This window comes from Phodopus roborovskii, unplaced genomic scaffold, assembly GCF_943737965.1.
Source record: "Phodopus roborovskii unplaced genomic scaffold, PHOROB, whole genome shotgun sequence".
In the NCBI taxonomy this organism is placed as follows: domain Eukaryota; kingdom Metazoa; phylum Chordata; class Mammalia; order Rodentia; family Cricetidae; genus Phodopus; species Phodopus roborovskii.
The window spans coordinates 662,766-684,300 of record NW_026126619.1 but is presented as its reverse complement, the minus strand read 5'-3'; positions in this window follow the sequence as shown (position 1 = coordinate 684,300).

The window sequence follows — 21,535 nt, the reverse complement described above, 5'->3', positions numbered from 1 at the left end:
GAATCGATTTTGTTTTTTAAAATATCATCGTATCACTAATCATGACTATTATATTTTGAGTTGGAGAGATGTGAGGTTTAACACACATTTAAATGCTAGCCAAGGATGGCTTTGGCTTCAATTTGAGAGTGTCATATATGATAAAATGGTAGCAATAAAAAGAACATTAAAGATGCCCTAATTAAAACTCCAGCCTTAGCGGTAAGTGACTACACAATATTTCCACATTAGCTACCCATGAAAATCTATTTCAAACTGGCACATGGCTTGTATTTGTTTGAGAAAGAGGAATTGGACTGTAGAAAATAATGCAACTAATGGGCCAACATACTTCACTCATAAAACTCATTTGCATTTTAGAATTTGGTACAATCGTGAGCATTATTACTAGGCATGAGACTTTCACAACTGACTACCCATGACAGTTTAGCTATACTTGTATTTAGAGAGTGGTTTATATTTACACACACACATACACACCCACCCACCCCACCCACACACACACAGAATGTAATTTAAATAACATAGGAAATCTGTTGTCTTTTTTTTTCTTTCTCTCTCTTAGAAATCCCTCCTCCCTTAGGCATTTCCCTCAGTTTCCCTTAATTTCTCTACTTTTTTCAATCTCTCACTGTCCTGTAAATGTTCTTGATAAAGTCTGGTTCCACTTGGCAAAACATAAAATGAATTTGGGACAGCAAATAAATGAAGAAAATTATGTAAATCACAATTAAACACCATTTAGTATGAGAATCTCATTTAATCGAGTACATGACTAACCTGGGCCACAAGTGTCCTTTGAACATACTCTGACATCATTAGATAGGAAAGTAAACTGTGAGCTTCAAGGAACACTGGTGCCCACTCTATAGGAAGTATCCATGTGACAATTTGTAAATGAACCATGGTTTAAATACAATAGAAACAGTAAGTAAAACAACATGGGGTCTAAAAGTTAACTTTGAGGGTAAGAGCTGACCAAAACTATGTAATCAGAAAGAGCCACACTGGAATTTATAAAGACAGAGAATTTGAAATGATTGGTAATATCAATAGCAACCAGCTCTCCATGTTTAGTGTGGAGTCCGTTCTTTGAAGTGAAATGTAGAATTAAAACACTCACGAAGACAAGATATGGGCTTGATGATGAGGCAGAAGACCACAATACTACCCAGATTAAGCAGCCTGTTCTGTTGTGGACTGCACTGAAAATCCATTCAAAGGGCATCATCTGCATGGATGTGGCAGGGAGGGATCTTAGCATCAGACGTACATGGAAAGTAGCTATGGGCAGTCTGTATTATTCTTGTTGTGGATGTTATGCGTGTGCATGTTTGTATGTACAAGTGTTACATGTGGAGTAGAGTTGCATATGCATCAATGTATACTACTGTGCTCAGCTTTTATTATGTGTGTTCTAGGGACTCAACTAAAGTCCTTATGGTTGCAGAGCAAGAAATTTACTGAGCCTTCAGTGCAGTTGCTTCATGATTTTAGCAGATAATTGATTTGTAAGCCAACCACTCGGGAGGAAAGGATGAGGAACAGTCAAATCTTATTTATTTATTTATCCATTTATTTATTTATTTATTTATATGAAGTCACTGCAATTTCCAAACACCTGTTACTAAATCAGTTACCATTACTTGACAAGTTCAAAGTAGAACTGAAAATTAATAGACAATTGTAATAATTTGAAGTAGCACATAGGTAGAATTTAAGAGAAATTTAAATAGTCAGGACCCAGAGAAATGCTTCAGCAGAATACCATTTAGAATAATACTTAAGGTCTTAGGATTTTCCCAGGCCACTTCAACAACTCTGGTTTGCCTGAGTCACTTGAGACAGTGAGACAAAGAAGCGAGGATGGAAAGGAATGAAGCATTCTTAGGGACACACTCTAGTGTTCTGGCTACTTCTAGTTAATATTACCTGGAAGGAATTCATCTGCCAAGTTATTGAAGAATCACATTACCTAGTAGCTGTGCTCCAGATTCAAAGGGTTTGACCCTTCATCCACTAAGAACTCTTAGACATGAGGCTAAGTACAAAGGAGAGATGCATTCTACAATTTGGTTGAACAACAGCAACAAAATTGTACATTTAAACCCCTACGTTAAATATGATTATATAGGATGGGAAAAACCAACATCCAATTATGTCAATTTTCCAGACCAGAGAGTTACTCCTAGGGAATATAAGTTGGCTTAACAGTCTTTTAATTTCTTTCCAGGCAGTTGGATAGCATGTGGTCTGCTTCATTGGAGTCCACCAAGTCATGGATCAATGACTTCTGTGGGGCCTATGCTTTCAAAATAAAAGCTGTATTTCAGTTATTTCTTCCCTGTGACTATGTGTGTAGAAAATTCAGGAAGCACAATGCAAGGGTCTGCATTCTCAGGTTTCTGAACTGTGAATCTAGTAGTGTGGGTGGGGCTATTGAGGACACTTATCATTAATCAAAGATTCCAGAGCATCATTGGGATGCAGTGATTAGATGGGATCTGAGATATTCTCCATTAGGAGAAGTAAAGAACATGATGGTAGCTTGGATATTTTTTACTGGAGCTTGTTTATCCCAATAATTCAAGGAATACAGAATAATGGAGATGTCAGAGACTTAATTATATATGACTATCCAGATATAATTAATAGTAACTTCTGGAGAGGCAGTCATGTGACGCCTGCAGATTAATAATAGGTTATGCTGTCCACACTGTTTTCCATGAGGTCTGCTGTTCCTTTTTTGTTTGACCTTAATTGGTATAACTGATAACAGGGAGTGCTTGGTGAGCCATTTTAATCACCTAAGAGCAGCTTTCATGACAGAAGATAAAATAGCTGCTGGGTTATCTGCTATTAGTGAGGACCCAGAAAGGTAGGGAAATTACACTTTTTTTTTGTACGTAAAAAAGTTTAGAGCATGTAGATCGTAATAGCAGCTTCTCCATGTGTTTGTGCTAATCCCTTAAGATTATGAAAGCTAGTTCATATATCTTCATACATAAGCAAAGTCATAAAATTAGTTGAAATAAAGTTAGACATTCACACAGGTATTGAAAAAGAAGATGCATTGAAAAAGTGTCTCAACTGATAAACAAGTTTTTATAGCAGGTAGGTTACTGGCCTCTGATAACTTAAATATTTAACTTTTGCTATTGATATTGAGTAAATTTTGAGAAGGTTACGAAGTTATAGACATGAGCATTTGATTCTCACTAAATTGAATACCTTCTCCACACCTGGGGTACAGAAGAGGCTCTGCCTTCAAGAAAATAGGCATTGCTAATTCAATCTTAATTTTGTGATAAAACACAAGTCAATTATGAGCCTCTCAAGGCCTTTTCCTGAAAAATGTTAACTCTATGAGTTGATGAGCAGGCCAGTCCATGAAAACGTTGAACCTTTCACCTATACCAATGCTCTTTGAATTATTTTATTGCCCATTTTCTTAAATGAAAAGAAAGAAATTGTTTTTAATAATTGGAATTCAGAGTTCTCTCACTGTAATTGAAGAATGTGTGTTTTACCTTCATGCTGGCGAATTTGAATTCTAAATTCTAGGGAATTTCTTTTTATATAAAACACATAAATATTACTATCTCATTACTGCATTTGTGATATAGTATATAATATTTGCATATCTTATTAATTCTATACTATAGTAAAATAGTACCTTTTAAGTTATATCTATGTTATCTATGTCTATATCTTTCCTGACATATATCTTAAAAAGAAGCTTTAATGATTGGTCTACTTTGCCTTATGGGAGGTGCATTAGCAATTTTGTGCATAGGATCCTAAGAAATGACTGTCCCAGTTTGGTCCTAATTTTTTATTCCTATTGTTATTTCATTCCAATTGCTGTCAAACAAACAAACAAACAAAAACAAACAATAAATCCCCACACTACCTAGTTGTCTCCCAGTAGTCCTAACACATACTCCAGCATACAGAAGAAGCTTCAGAGAACTAGAAGGAGGCTTCCCAGTCCTCCTGTCTTTGGATTGTAGGGGAGCTATTGATTTAGATCCATGTTCCAAGGTGGCATTATTGGAGGTGTGGGTTTGTGGGTAGAAGTGTGTCACTGTGGGTAGGCTTTGAGGTTTCAGAAGCTCAAGCCAGGCCCAATGACACTCTCTACTCCTGCCATGTTTGGGTCTGAAGTAGAACTCAGAGATTCTCCAACATGTCTTAACGCATGCAGCCATGCTTACTGCCATGATGATAATTAAATAACCCTCTGAAACTGTTAGCCAGCCCCATTAAATGTTTCATTATAAGAATTTCTGTGGTCATGGTGCCTCTTCGCAGCAATATAAACCTAAATAAGACACACTGCTAGTCACAGCAGTTAACATTGCTGCTCACTCCTCTCGATTTCCCCCCCCCCCCCAGCCTGGTCCAGCACCTCCTGTGTAATTCTTCTCACATATTTTATCTATACTTTCTTATCTCCTTTCATATCTTATCTCACATCTTATCTGTGCCATTCTTATCTTCAGTTAAAGGAAAAGGTGTGAGTCACAGTTCAATTACCTTTTCTTCTTACTGATTGCACAGCAGCCATGTTCTGGGACTTTGCTCTAAGTCATTGTCCTCTGCTAGCACCATGTGCCTTCACCATGTTCTCTCCTCTGTACCCAGCTGAGTCATTGTCACCTGACTATCACTCGGTGCCTCTCTGTTCTCCCTCTGCATGAAAATATTTATAGGGCATCGCTCGCTTAAATAATGAGAGAAGAAGAGCAAAACCTATCCCTGTTTATCTCCGCTGCACTTTCTCCCATTCAAAGTGCTTTTTCCCTTTCCAGAAATAACACAATCCTTTATGGTAACATCACTTTTGATATTATGAGTATTCTGCTTTCTTTCCTTTTCTACATATTGTTTACTTCCAAGTCTTTCTCCCTAGCAAATCTGCCCTCTAAAGCTTTCGAATAATCCCTACATTGGGATGTAGTGTTTTCTGTTTGTGTTCTTCTGTTTAAAGCTGCTTCTTACATTTTGTCTCTTTCCCTCCATGTTGGTAGTGAAGCTCCTTCTTCCTTTTATTTGCATATCAGTGCTTCATAACTGACTCAGCCCTCCTTATCCTCTTGCTTGTGTTCTCTTTCTAATTAGACCCAAAGGCCACAGCTTCACTCTCAACATTAAAATTACTGTTAGTGAGTTGCTATGGTACTCATAGTGTTATTTCTAAAGGATTAGACTGTTTGTTTTCAAGCAAGTAACCCCAAAATGTATAGAATAGTTCATATCCTCCTAGGACACTAAGGCTCATAATCCCTGCTTCAGATCCAATTCTCCTTTCTATGGGTGGGATATTTCCAACGTAGGCTCTCATTTCACTTTCTACCCCATAGTCATACTGCCCACTCCTGTTCTCCTACAGAAACATTTCCATCTTGTTACATTATCAGGCAAGATAACAAATTCTCAACAATTCTGTACAGCTGCTTTTATCCAGGCATCCCTCTACTAGGAACACAAAATAAGAAGCTATAAGAAATGAGAAGCTAGAGGAACACGGAGAAGGTTCTGCAAAGTGGGACAATGTAGAAAAGAGGGCTAATCATGAGAAAGTCTAACAACAACAACAACAAAACTCATTTGACACTTTCAGAATGAGTAAAGAATATGCAGCAATGATGGAAAGTTTTAAAGGCTTTCAATCATAAGTCTGTTTTTCTGATCCTCACAAGTATTTATTTGTGGGTGCCCTATTTGTGGAATGTCTAGGTTAATCCAATGAAAATTTATGAAATTGAAATTATTATGGTACTCTTTAACATACTGCTGTTTTCTATTTGTTTGTTTTGGTTTTTCCATATCTTAGAACTTGAGAGTCCTAGGCTGCTCTGGCTAAACCACATTCCTTTAACTCTTCTTATCTTTTCGTAGGTCTACATTATCCAATCTATACGATGCCACCACTAGCATCATAGACAGCTTTTGTCTACTCCCATCCCTCTTATTTCCCCTCAACAATACCTATTGTATACAACATTATCAACAAATACATCCTACAATCATCTCAAAAACTTTGAATTGGACTGTTCTAAACAAGTATTATTTTTTAATTAAAATGCGATATCAAAATTCAGATAGTTACACTGTCTGTTTTCTTACTATTTTGTTTAATCCTTTATCTTCAGTGTAGCTCAGTTTCTAAAAAATAGATATAATTGATTCAAGTAGTATCCACCCGAACTTTAAACAATATAAAGATGAAATGAAATTTGTATGTGTATTTCTTTGAATATTTGCAAAACCTTTAAAAAATATTACAGATAACCATGTGCAATAAATACTGCACCAAAAAATTCATCATAAGTTATATGTGCCACAAATATACAAAATATATGCAAATCATTATCTCCCTATCATATTCTACATGTATTGTAAATACAATACATGTATTGTAAAGTGCTACATTTGGGAGATAGGATTTTATGTAGTCCATATGATCTTTAGTTCACTGTGAGACTGATCATAGCTTTGAATATTTGACTGTACCACTTCATCTCCTAAATTTCAAAAGTTAACAATTATCAAACTTACACACACACACACACACACACACACACACACACACACACACATATTCAGAGTTGACAGAAATATACATGCATGAATGTGCAACATTAGTGTGCAAATCTATAAAATAACTGAGACACATTTGTGTGACTTTGGTGGTCATGTTATATTGCTGCAATGGTAAAATGAAAGTGATGTGAATATCTTCTCAAAGTGAATGATTCAGGTGGACATTTCATCATACTGTTATAGTAAAAACTGATCTCATATTTCTAGAATAACTTAGCTTATATACTACATGACATATACAGATTATGAATGGTGTGACTGTGTATATTTACAAGTGAGATTTCTGTATGTAGCAGTCTGTTAGCAGTTAACTCTTAAACAGTTCAAGTACACAAGAGTTGGCCTTCCCTATTCCCATGATTTTTTAAACTATAACTATTTCACTGAAAGCAGATCTAGTTTTCTAACCCCACTTCTAAACTCCTAAGGATAGTATTAATAACTTTAATTTTATAATGTTTCATAAAAGTAAAGAAAAACAACAGTTAAAATATATAGTCTTGTCAAGAAGCTAGCTGAAGACAAAGTGTAATCAGAAATTTTTGATTTTATCTGGAGAAACGATTTTCCTAGTAAAGAAAGAAAAGGTTAAATATATAGTGAAAAGCTTGACAGATATATAATCCCAATGAAATAAAGGGAAATGTACACAACAAGTCTTCCAAGCAATATTCTGTTTTCACAAATAACAAGGCGACTTTAGATTTCAATTCTATGTAGTACTTCTGAGTTAAGTATGTTAAACCGGCACCTGGTTGTCAATGTCTAGTGCATTGGGGACCCTGGGTAGGGGTCTCACATAAATCAGGACACAGGGTATGAAGAGTAGAAACTTTTATATACAAGGTTAGACAGCTATCTCACAATCTCACCACCCTCAGACCACACAAAGAATCATGAGAAGTCTCCTCAGCACTAGACAATGTGTCTGTTATACTTAAAGAATGTAGCCACAGACATTTCCTCATTAAGCAGAACAGTGGAGCACAGTGCATTTAACTCAAGAGCTACTTCCCTTATCTTGAAGACCAAACTCTGGCAGAACAATGATACATAAATAAAGGAAGTATGCTTCCATGTATGCTTGGTATGCCAAGCATTTATATCTCAAATCTTGCCTTATTCGACCCAAGAGGAGCCTGCACCTTAAGCCATCTCTGTATCTCCTCACCTGATATTAGATTTTATATAATTAAAAACTCTGATAGTTCTTTCCTGGAGAGTACGTTCTTTTAAAAATAATAAGTGAAAGTGGGGTTAAGCTTTCAATGCAATATGTGTCTACTATATTATTGATGTACAAACATGTTTTATGCTATATAATGTATATAGGTTTATATAGGTTTCTGTCTGTGAAAAAAATTAGTTTTTTTTTAAAAGAATGCCAATCTGACTTCCTACTTAATTATTTTTCAATTATTATTTTTTATTATTACATGTGACCTAATGGGGAAATTTAAGAAGCATTTCCACATGAGATGAACTAAGGAGAACAACCTCAAGTAGGCATTACTATCTGCTGTATCTTGTTTTGGGAATGCAATTGTGAGAGAGAGACACTGAACAAACTTTCACAGATATCAAGAAAGTAGATATCAAAATACCAAATAATCCAATTAACAAGTGGGACACAGATCTAAACAGAAAATTCTAAACAGGAGAATCTCAAATGGCCTAAACACATCTAAGGAATTGCTCAACATCCCTAGCCATCAGGGAAATGCAAATCAAAACAACTCTGAGATACCATCAGACACCTGTCAGAATGGCTAAAATCAAAAGCACAGGTGATAGCTTATGCTGATGAGAATGTGGGATAAGGAGAATACTCCCCCATTTGTTGGTGGGAGTGCAAACATCTTCAGCTGCTCTGAAAGTAAGTATGGTGCTTTCTCAGAAAATTTGGACTCAGCAATACCACTCTTGGGCATATACCTGAAGGTTGCACATTCATACTTCAGGGACATTTGCTCAGCTATGTTCACAGGAGCATTATTCGTAATAGCAAAACCTGGAAACAATCTAGATGCCCCTCAGCCAAAGGATGGATAAAGAATTTGTTGTACACTTATACAATGGAGTACTACTCAGCCGTAAAAAACAGTGATAGCTTGAAATTTGCAGGTGAATGAATGGAATAACAGCAAACAAAACAAAACAAAAACATCCTGAGTGAGGTAACCCAGACAAGAAAAGTGGGCATTGTATATATTCACTCATAAGTGGCTATTAGACATAAAGGAAAGCTCATCACCCTATAGTATACAACCACAGAGAAGCTAGGTAACATGGAAGATACTTAGAGGGCCATACATGGTTCCCCAGGGAAGGGGAAACATACAATGTCTCATGAATAAATTTGGAGCATGGGGGAGGAGAAAGGAGAAGGGGAAGTTAGGGGAGAAGGAGATGGGGAGGAAAATGTAAGGGAACAGGATGGTCAAGTTGGGGGAAGAACAGAGAGAAATATTTCCTTAAAGGGAGCCATTATGGGCCTATCAAGAAATCTGTCACTAAGGAAATTCCCAAGAATCCATAAGGATGACCCAAGCTAAGACTCCTAGCAATAGTGTAAAGTATTCTGATTATAGCTAAAATGTTTTTTTTTTATAAAATACATTTTCTTTAGGACATTGATTACAAGATTGTATATTGCCAAAGGTGCAGAAACTGAGGAGAATTTATAGTTTATGTATATTCATGAAATTGTTCAAATATTGAACATGTTATTTATATTGTTATTTTCTTGAGGGGTAATATCTACATAAAAAATCAAGTTAAAGAAACTGGAGAAATGAGAAAAATCTGCAACCAAAAAATATTTGATAAACTTTGCCATGTGAGATAAAAAAATAAAGGATGACATACGCCCTTTGCAGTAGATTTAACTCAAACTTTTCAATTTTAAGCTTGAATTTCAATTTGCTGAGCAAACTTTCTCTATTTGGACATGTTTTCTTCTCTTCTGGCTCAGCTCCATCTCTCCTGATGCCTAACGTATTTGTGTGAGTTGGCTCACATTTACAAAGCACCCAGTGTGAAATGCCATTTTGCTCCCTATGCATTCAGTTTTCTCTCTCTCTTTTGTTCTTAGGAATTGACAGCAGCTTCACATTGAACTGCAAGTCATCAAGAATAGCTGTTGCTGAAGAAAAACCTACGGTTTGTTCTTCAAAACAAAATTATAGCAGAAACTGATTGTTTTAATATATGGTCATGACTTTTTATTTTAAACACGAACCGAAGTGAATAGACTCTTCAGCAGTAGGGTCTTGCCATCTAGTTAAAAATAGGCAACCAAGAACAATGTCAATAATTGTGTTATTTTGGGTGCCTCTGAGGCCTTCCTAGCTAATAACTCACAAAGAAGTACCCAGCACCTAGCAATTAGACTTTCATTCAATCATTCATGTATTTTGAAGGAAGCATTGGCTATTCATGTATGCTACTTCTCAAATCCACTTATTATATCCTTTAATTAGTTTACAAACTGCTGGGTTTCCATCTTTAGTTTAGATTAACCTATGTGTGCACTTCCTTATCCCACAACACCCTCAGTCATACTGATTGGACTTAGGAAACCATTAAAATAATAATCATAAAGGTGTTTTAGAAGACATGAATTCAGGAGGGAGACATGCTAGAGTTTCTCCGAGGGAGTGTAAAAGAGGTGGAATGCGATAGAAAATATCAAAATATAATATATACATGTATAAGGTTTTCAAAGAGGTAGAATTGTTTTAAAAATCACATGCGGCCTCATTAACATGCACAAAATTGATGCCTTTATGTATTAGTTAGATAACATTTTATTAAAAGTAAAATTACAAAAACCAATTAAAAATAAGTATTAAAAACAATTAGTGAACCCCATTCCTCTTGAAGTCTGAAGTAAAATATTATAATCAAACATTGCTTAATTAAACAAGTTATCTAGAATTTGAAGAAACCTGAGTAATTACTTATAAAAATAGAAATGAAAACAACTGGTTATTTTATGACTAGGAAAAATCTTGACAGATCATTTTATCTAAGAGCTAACAACTGAGAGATTTCATATTCCTAACCATTGTCTTAGTAAGGGTTACTTTCATTATGATGAAACACCATGACCAAAAGCAAGATAGAGATGAGTTTATTTGGCTTATACTTCCATATCATAGTTCATCATTAAAGGAACTCAGGGCCATAACTCAAGTAGGGCCAGAACCTGGAGGCAGGAGCTGATGCAGAGACCACTGAGGAGTACTGCTTATGAGCTTGTTTCACTCAGTTGCTTTCCTACAGAACCCAGCACCACCAAATAGGCTATGCCCACTCCTGTCAACCATTAAGAATATGTCCTACAGGCTTGTATGCTGTCTAGTCTTAGGTAAACACTTTTTCAATTGAGGTTTCCTCTTCTCAGATAACTAGTTTCTGTCAAGTTGACATAAAAGTAAACAGCAGCACACCCATATCATCAACATTCTGTCATTGAAAGTCATTAATGGGTATCTTTAGATGTAAAATAATCATTGATGGTGTAGCAATCTACTCCCCTCTCCATATTTCTCTGTATTCCTGTGACAGTACCATTCACTTGCATTGCATGGCCTGAGTGTGAAATATAGTTACACTGCTTTAAACTAGCAAATCCTTCCACAGACATTGCTGTGTATCATATCCATCTGTAACATTGAGGTCTCTGTCTAATTCTCATAAAATGTCATTTGAGGTCTCTCAGGCAACAAAATCTCGATATCTGCTGATAATCTAAGAGGGGAGGCATGTGAGACAACACACATTCTATTAAAAACAATGGGTTTCTGAGTTCTGACAGTATGTTTAGTAAAAGTCCACCATATATTTCTTTCCTAGGATGTTTATAACCTAAAGGCTAGTCTACGGAAGCTGCTCTAACAGGGGTTAACTACACCTACCTTTTGGTTTAACTGTATATAGCAACTTCACACCTATCCCCACATCAAACTTTATACAATACCTGCACTGAGCTTTCCATGGTGCTGAAACTGCCATCAAAGAGTCCATCCCACCCCATGGAAGCTTTTCTGTATGACTGTGTTTGTCCTTTCATTTCCTAACTGCCAAGGTCAGGTCAATCCCTTGAGCCCAGGCTGTGGATGGGCCTCTTGGAATTACTGGTGTTTTTCCTGGTTACTGCAGGGCTGGCTTGGTGAGGGAAGGGGGGGGGAGCATTTACAATTCTGTTCTTCAGTTCTTCACATTTATCACATCATAGAGTTGGGCCCTCATTAACTCATCTACACGCAGGGGCTCACTAACTGTGAGATGTCTGGCGCACAGACCATCTCAAAGGGTTGCTGAACAAAATAGATAATGTTAAGCCAGGCTTTCTATCTGAGGGAGTCTTGTAAGTACTTTTAAAGATAAGGAACACTTATCACAAACTCATTTATTTTTTTTGAAGCCCTGTTTCCAAGACTTGAGATGTTTGCTGACCTTCACTTTCCAGTAGGATAAATGCTTTTCTGTTTACATTATAACTTCGTTCTGATATTTCTTCATTTATTTTTAGCAAAGAGAGTAAATCCTCTTATAAGTGTTTTGATTATGGCTACCAGTTGGAACCTCTCTCAAAGACACTGTACTTTGTAAATGATATATTTTTTAGTCGAGTTATTCTTTTCATGCTTTTACATTTCTGATCTCTCTCTTTGTCCAAGTGTATGAAACAGTATTTGCATGGATGTTTCTTCTATCATTTTTCTTTAATTTTGAAGGATGTCATGAACTTCATTTTCATTTGCTTTTTATTTGGATATACAATATACCATAGCCCTGACAATTGTGATATCCTGTAGCAGAGGGTTTCCATTTTAACAATTATCAATGAAGCATATTCTAAAATGGCATTCTAAGAGCCCATTTATCCTTAGTGTATTAATGGACTTTGAGAGCCCATTCCACATAGAGGGATACTCTCTCAGCCTTGACACATTAGGAAGGGCCTAGGCCCTACCCCAAATGATGCTAAAGACTTTGAAGTTCCCCCTTGGAAAGCCTCACCCTTCCTGGGGAGCAGAAAGGGGATGGGGCGGGGTTGGGAGTGGTCAGAGGAGTAGAAGAGGGTGAGGGAACAGGGATTGACATGTAAACAAGCTTGTTTCAAATTTAAATAAAAAGTATCATAAAAAATGTTTTCATTTTAAGATTTCTCAAACTAATTTTCATACTGAATGGCTGGGCATCAATACATATACTGTAAGAATATATCCATGTTTATTAGACTATAACAGTAAGAATATAACCCATATTTTTTAGCATAATTTAAGAATGAAGGCATCTTAGAATGTCTAAACAGAGTATTCAAAAAATGTTTACTTTCAGATTTAATTTTAGCATCTACTTCATGACTTCCTAAAAATAAAACTATGTTTCCTCTGAATGAATGCAGTATTTCTTGAATTTATCTTAATTGCACATGAAAGTCAACACTAAGTGCATCAAGTCTAGTTTAAATGTAGCATTACTATGCCATTAGTGAAAGTATTCTATCAGAATTAGTATTTTGTTATGATATGAAATTATACATGAATTTAATATTTCTGGTAATAGAAATAGGTACATATTCTGAGTTCAAAAATATCCTTGAAATGAAATTTGTTTTGACATATACAGTTAAATGTTTGAACATGAAAAAATAATTATTCAAATGGTAAATAAGCTTAAAAAATTTTTACTGCTTTTATTTCAATAAGGAAGAAGTTTTGGGGTGAACCCACAGCTACAGTTTGGTTAGTTTTTGTTTATTTCCTCATTGTTTATTTTCTAATTTCACAAGTGTTCTTGATTCATATATATTAGACACAGGACTGGAGAGATGACTCAGTGATTATGATAATTTGTAGAGACACACATTCTGTTCTCATTGTATACATGGTTGCTGCATATGTCTATAAGTCTAATTCTAGGAGGTTTCAGGCCATTTTCTGGCCTCCATGGCCACCATACACACCTACTACACATGCATATAGGAAAGCACTCCTACACATCAAATAAAAGTTAATAAAAACTTTCAAATTAATGGAGAAATATTATAGTGTTTAAGATGACTAGTAGGATTCCTCACATCCTGACATAAATAATAAACATGGGAGGGAGGAGGGAGGAAGGAAGGAGGAGTTTATTGGGGAAAGGGAGCAAAGGGAGGGGTAGGTGTTGGCCAACTGGGAGCAGAGATGGAAGGGATAAAAGAGGCAGGCAGGTGGGAGGCGCTCACTTAAAAGGGAAAGCTTGCACATGTGTAGATTCCGTATGCAGCTTTGGAATGTGTGATATGGCCACGCAACACAGGTCCCTTTGGTCTGTCTAAGTATCTGCCTGAATGCAGGTACCTTGCCTGTTGCCAGGAGGCAGAGTCAGTATAAGGATATTCTTTGTAAAGTACGTTGCAGATTGGAAACAATGGTGAAATTCATTTCATAAGACAAGTTCTCCATCATCAAATTGCTTATAATCTTTTTATGATGTAATTTAGTATGCTATTAATACAGAGTGAATACTTTAACAAATGTTTGTAAAAGAAATGCATTGCATCATTGCATTCAAGGTGATGGGAATCATTGCCCCGCTGTGAGAAAGAATGGATCAAAAGGTACCCTGAGAGGCAAATAAAACAGAGATCAAGGACCATGATACAGCAACTGTTTTGCAGAAACATCATGAATAAGGGAGCATACAATCTTCTCGGTAAGAGGAGACAGCTTGTCCTCAATTATTTTGTCTGAAGTTGTTAAGGGGTATATTTTCAGCTGCTTGTCTGGGTTGACCATCATTCACCATTATTGGTATTATATCATTGTTAATTTGCTTTATTAATTTTCTTTGAAAATATTCATCGCTCATACAATACTCGATGATCAAAGCTTCCCTCTCTCCACTACCACCAGCATCCCTACACCTGCTCTCCACCCCAGATCCACCCTTCTTCTGTTTCTCTTTGGAAAAGAGCAAGCTTCCAAGAGACAGCAACCAAACACAACTGAACAAGGTACAATAAGACCAGACAAAATCCCTCATATCAAAGCTGGGCAAGGTCACCCAATAGGAGGAACAGAGTCTCATGAGCAGGCAAAAAAAAAAAAAAAAAAAAAAGTGGAAGACATAGCCTGCTTTTGTTGTTTGGAGTCTTTTTGTTTTGTTTTCTAGATTTTTCTAGTTTTCTGTGTAATCCTGGCCATTATTTTTATTTATTTATTTTTTCTTATTTTACATGTGGATCCCAGTTCTCTCTCCCTCCCTCCCATGACCCACCCACAACTCCACAGCATCATCCTGGCCATTATTTTTGAACTGGTTTTTTAGACTAGGCTGGAGTGAAACTCAAGAAATCTCTCTGCTCTGCATCCTGAGTGCTTAAAGGCATAACCACTGCAGTATTTTTAAATGAATGTACACATGCATATACAACAGAGGTGAATAATATAAACAAATACATATGGCATATTATTTTAAATACAGCTTTCCTGTATTTAAAATAATATTTCCCTTTATTTTACTCTTTATAAATAAAGAATTTCTAAGTCCCTACTTTGTGGCAATCTTGACACTCACACACACACACAAAAACACACACACACACACACACACACACACACACACACACCTTTTGTAGAGTGCATGAAGATTTCCCAGTTGAATAATTGCAAGTATATATTTCTGAGAACTGTGATTTTGCAAAGTTTTCTCAGGGCTAGCAAGAGTAACACAGACCCAGAATTTTTTTTGGCTTAAAAGAGGTTTCAAACAGCAAATAGGAAAACTTTGCTTTGGTAAAGTAAAAGTCAAATAGGATTTATCTGTTTGTTGTTATAAGAAAACTTGTTTGCTTTTTTGGCTAAAACTACCTAACAGTGAGGGTGATAATTCTAATAAACAAACCATTAAGACAAGAATGGCAAAGTAGAAGAAAATGCTGGCAAACAGAGACACACAGACAAAGCCACTGTTTCTTGTCTCAATCAAATACCAGATTCCTTAGGGGATGATGAGATTTCTTTATGCTTAGTACTTACGTTTTATATGAACCTAGTATTGCTGAGAGGGTACACTAAATGTTGAAGTCATTTCCCACTTGATATGCCCAATAGTTCTTTAAGGTGTGACTGCTGTTACTTTTATTTAGTTCCTTTTTTGGAAACCTTGGAAATGAGGGGAAGAATTGGACTGTAGTTATCTATTTCTATCACAAGTTCTTAGAATCAGGTACTAGCATAATATTTAGACAGGTGCCACACCATCAGAAACCAATAATTCAATTACCTTGTTTTTCAAAACGAAATGAAATCATGTTTTATCTTTGTAAAGATTTATATAATATGGACCGGGTAACACACCAGAGCTACTGAACACTGATCTCAGTCCTATCAAATGCATTCAGCTTATTAGCTCCTTCTTATAAGACAGAGGGAGAGGGGGAGGGAGAGTGAACTGGATTTGATATGTAAAATAAGAAAATATATACATATATATACGTACATATATGTGTGTGTGTGTGTGTGAAAGAGGGAGGAAAGGAATGAGGAGAGAGAGAGAGAGAGAGAGAGAGAGAGAGAGAGAGAGAGAGAGAGAGAGAGAGAGAAGAAAGAGATCTAAATTTACGGATATAGTGTTTTCTTTTTCCTAAAACAACCAAAAAGAGTGGCAAACAAATTAAAATTGGCTTACCACGTTTATCAGTTTTCTTTGGATATTTATTACCCCTCAGTAAAACTTACCCAGATTTTAGTAGATTTGACGCTAGAAGATACTAAAGATTAACTATATAATGTATGTTTTCATTTCTTTTATTTCACCGTGCACACGATTAGAGAAATGGAAACAAGGAATTAAATTACTCTCAAGGAAAATGCAGTGCTTGGAAGAGGATGAGAGAGGACAAAAGACAGGACAAGGCTGACGGACTTGGGAGAAAAGGATGTGGAAGGGAGGAGGGTATGAGAAATACAGGTTGGTGCGGAGTGTAGAAACAATGAGCAAAGAATGAACTGAGGCAGAGCGGAAATTGCTGAAACAAGGATTCCAACCCGCTTTGCTTTGTGAGGTCACAGAGGTAGTAAGAGTGAGAACAATGAGTTGGGTGCAGGCAGAACAAGGTGAAGCTTTTATTATTTTCTCATTGTCAGTGGGGATATGAGGAGACAAATATCCCTCCACATGAAACTGTAAAAAATCAATGATTCAAGTTAGTAATGCCATCTTCAGCCTCGGCAGAAGAAAGAGGAATGTGTAGATAAGAATGTTGTCCCAGCACAGGGCAGTGAGCATGAAAATTTCACTTCTCCCCAACACTGACAGAAGTTCTTAATTTCTGAACGGCTAGATATAAGGATTCAGGCATTATGCTGGCCTGCCCCTGCACTCAGGCAGTACCCTGGTCAACCTAGGGTTCAATGGCTAAGTAGGATACATACAGGTGCAAAGGGCTCCTTTAAAAGACAGATCCCCACCTACTTAATGCTCTCTTTCTCTTTTTCTCCTGGGGTAGACGGGACTTTTCCTGTGTCCCTCTTTTCTTCTGTCCTGTCTCTGTGTCTCTTTATCTTATTTTCTTACCTCCCTCTCAATAAAACTTTCAATATGAGTCACGTCCACAGGTTTGCTTCCCCACCCACCTGCTGTCCACCATCCGCCCTGGCACCGGGGCCCTGCCAGCCAGGTACCAGCCGGTCAGTATTATTCTTAGCACTAGAGACTGATGTCTTCTGCAAGGATTATACCTCTAACTTGTCTTCCTAACTTTAATAGCATCACTAAATGGCACAAGGTTACCTAGAACTTGAGATTCTCTATTGTCTCCCTCCGAGGTTACAGGTGTGTGCCATCGGATCCTAGCTTGCGGATCCATGGCTGCTTTGTAGTTGCTGCTTTTTGGATTTTTCCATTCTTGAATTGCGATATGTCTTCTGTGAGTTTCTGGGGGCATTGCATCTAAGCAAGGATTTGGAGTCTATGCTCACAAACTATCCTATTTTCCACTGTTTCCTGCATTTTTCTCTTCTTATTACTATAAGTTCCTGGCTTCAAAAAACCTACTATGGTCCTGATAGTAGTAATTCTCTATTTTTCTGGGACTTGAGTCTAGGCAAGGCAAAAGTTTGGGTAAGGACTATACATCCTAGGAAAGAGTCATGTGTTTAAGCCACTTATAGTATGGGATTATTGCTCTATGAGTATCGTCATGGCTGATGAGTTAGAGAATAAACTAGGAAAGAAAGGAAGGAAGGCAGAGAGGAAGGGAAGAAGGAAGAAAGGGAGGGAAGGAAGGAGGGAAGGTAGGAGGGAAGGAAGGGAGGAAAGGAAGGAAAAGTACTAGTGGGTAGAAGCTCAGAATGGAAAAGAAAGAACTTTCTTAACATTGAGTCTTGTATTTTATTTATTTATTTATTTATTTACTTACTTACTTACTTATTTATTTTCTGGCTACTGAACACGGTATATAAGTGGTTCTGTCTTCTGGGGAACATTATTTTGCTAACTTCCTCTTTTCCCTGACCTCCACAATTTCGTTTTCTTTTCCTCCAACATTTGACATTGAGTTAGGCAGACTAATAAAAACCTGAATGTTTTAAAGAGTTTAGCTGAGTGAAGTGGGAAGTGTTTTAATTTAGAAGCAGGCATTGTTCCTTAGCCTAAATCTGGAAAGTGTGAGAACAAGGGCATGCACTGGAGCTAGTACTTTGTGCTGTCAAAGCTCCTCCTGCTACCTCACTGCACCTTTCTTACAATACAGTGTGGGTAAGGCTGGGGGGGGGTATTCAAACAAACCCCATTCAAAGTCTTATTCTGCCACTTTCTGAAACCGGGTGGCCTTGGGCAAGCTATTTAACCTTGCTTAGCTATTTTCATTCTTCTACAAAATGATTTAAATACCATCTCAGTTTTATAAGCCTGGGTCTTATCATATGATAAGACGACACAGTCTAGTGATTTTTATAAAGTTGTACATAGAAGTTTGCCTTTTTCCCATTTGTGACTGTGTGTGTAGGGCGGATGGAGTAAAATGGAGCAATTTTATCTCAGTGTCATAATCAGGCATCATCAACAAGCATTTTTGAGGAAGCATGAATGTGGGTGGACCCCTGCCTTTCATCCTGGGACAATTTGTAGATGCAAAACACCCTCGATCACAGTCCTAAAGCAGGCATGGGGAAGTGCTAGCCCCCAGCATACCATTTATGTTCTTTCACAGACCTACTAGAGTTTAGTTAGCTATTAAAATTCCTTCATTTTTATGTGTTTTGATAATTTACTATCTACTTGCATGCTTTAATAAAGTTAAGCTAGCAGTCAGTAGTTGCAATAATTGATAATTAGCAACAGAGTCCAAATACTCTTCCCAATAGTTATGTTGGGGTGAAAAAACCATCTCTGGGGTTTGGTCGAGTGCTTCTAAGTTAGAATTCCACCCTGGCTGAAGGACTAATAACCAAAATATAAAAAACTAAAAACAACAACAACAAAAACCCAAAAACTAGATTTAAAAATGAGGTACAGTTCTAAACTGAGAGTTGACAAAAGAGGAAATTCAAGTAGCTGGGAAATGCTTAAAGAAATGTTCAACATCCTTAGCTTTCAAGGAAATGCAAGTCAAACCACCCTGGATTTCATCTTATCCCTGTGAGAATGGCTATTATGAAAATCAGTGTGGTGGTTACTCAGGAAGATTGACTCTATCACTTCAAGATCCAGCAAATCACCTTTGTGCATATTCCCAAAGGAAATTCCATTCTATCAAGGAGGCATTTCATTAACACTGTTCATTGCTGCTTTACTGCAGAAAGAACATGGAGATGAACTAGAGGCCCCCTCAACAGAAGAATACAAAAGAAAATGTGCTCCATTTATAGAATGGAATGTTGCTCAGTCATTTTAAAAAATGAAATTCACAGGCAAACAGAAAGAACTAGGGGAAAAAAATCCTGAGTGAGGTAACCCAGATCCAGGAAACCAAATATAATATGTATGAAACGTATTTGCCTATATGTAAATTTTAACTGTTAAGTCAATTAATCAAACTACAGTCCATAGTGGTGATAGATCTCATTAGGGAAAGGATGTAGAATAGATAGGCATGGATGATATGGCTAGAACAAGACGATAAAGTAGGGAGGGAGAGGAAAAGGAAGTTGAGAGAGGAAATATAGTGAGAGACAGATAACATTAAGGGTCATTTGAGGAGCAGTACAGAAAAATTACTGTAGAAACTTCCTAAAATATACACATATATGAAAGATAATCTAATACACATTGCCAAATAACAGAGGAGATAGAGCCCCCGCTGGCCATCTCTTGACACAAATGGAACTTTTGGTTCCTGGAATGTGTTGCCTTTAAAGATTTGGGGCCAAAGAAGTCCCATAGGAACACCAAAAAACTGTTGCCAGGACTACCGGTTTCTTCTCTCCACAAACTGATGGCATGGCCCCATTGCTGAAGAGACGATGCGGTGGTGTCTACATAGAGCCTTCACTTCTAGTGTCTTTGGTACAGGGAGGTACTCTGTATGCTGTCAAAGGATAAGGAGAAATAGCAACACACTCACTAACCTTTAGTCAACAATTGTGCTCTACCTGCAAGATATGTTAGTACAATGGTGGCTCAAAGTTTGTGAGAGTAATCAACCAATATCTGATTTAACTTAAAGCCCATCTGATGAGATGGAACCCTTGGCTGGCACTGCAGTGTGACCTAAGATAGCCCAGGGACCTATGTTAACACCAAATGATGTCTAATGGTATTCTGCTATACTCTTAGATCATTGCCTTGCTCAGCCATAATCAGAGGACCACCTTCCTGCAGGAGATGGGAACAAATGTACAGCCAGACATTATGCAGAGAATGAAAGTCTTTGGAATATGTAGCCTTAAATTAGATGTCTCCATGTAATCTCTATTCTTGAGTTCAGTAGGGGGAGGAAAGAGCCTAAGAGCCAGAGGGAATGGAGGACACCAAAGAAATAAAGCCAGGAAACTCATCATGATCAGAGCATTTATGAACTTACAGAGACTGAAGCAGCATAGCAGGTCTTTGCATATATATATATATTTCTAGTTAGTACGTTTATGGGATTCTTGAATGTAGGAACAAATGCATCTGTCTCCTATTCTTTCTTTTAGGCTCTTTCCTTCTGTTGGTTTTGTCTTTTTTCAATGTTTAAATGTGCTAGGATTTTTTCTTTTCTTTATTGTATCGTGCTTTTATCATCCATTAGAAACCTATTTGTTTTCTAAACAGACAGAGAGGTGTGAATCCTGAAGGAAGGAGAGGTGGGGAGGAACTTGGAAGAATAGAGGTAGTATATATTACATGAGAAAAAAACAAATATATTTCATTAGATTTCAATATAAAGGATTCTTATATAATAACAAAAGCTTAAAGGCAGTAAAATTAACTTCCAAACATTTCATAAAACTTTTGTTGGCATCAATGTGTGAGAAATGACTGAGTATATCCATTGATGAAATAATTAATTTCTTGAATCTTATCATTAAAACCTTCAGTATGGATCTCTTTCATGAAGAAATATTTTTTTTTGCCAAGACAAACTATACACTTATTAAAATAACATGATCACGTTTTCAAGATAATAAAATGAGCATGTGCAATATTCAGGTTCTTATATCCTTTTTACTAAAAGGTGCTACTTTTTACTAAAAGGTTTGTAAACACAGCTATATAGTCAATAATAATATATTTAAGTTAGAATTAACAAAACGCAGCTAAAGACTTATAATGTACTTACTTAAAAGCCAAACTAACCACATTGTTACTTTGTGTAAAGCAAAGAGTAAACAAAATAATTACTTCTCCCATCAAATTAAACAAAAATCATGTAACCAATGAATACAAGCTTATTTGAAAAATGGTCACAATTTATTTTACAATAATTCAACAACTTCAT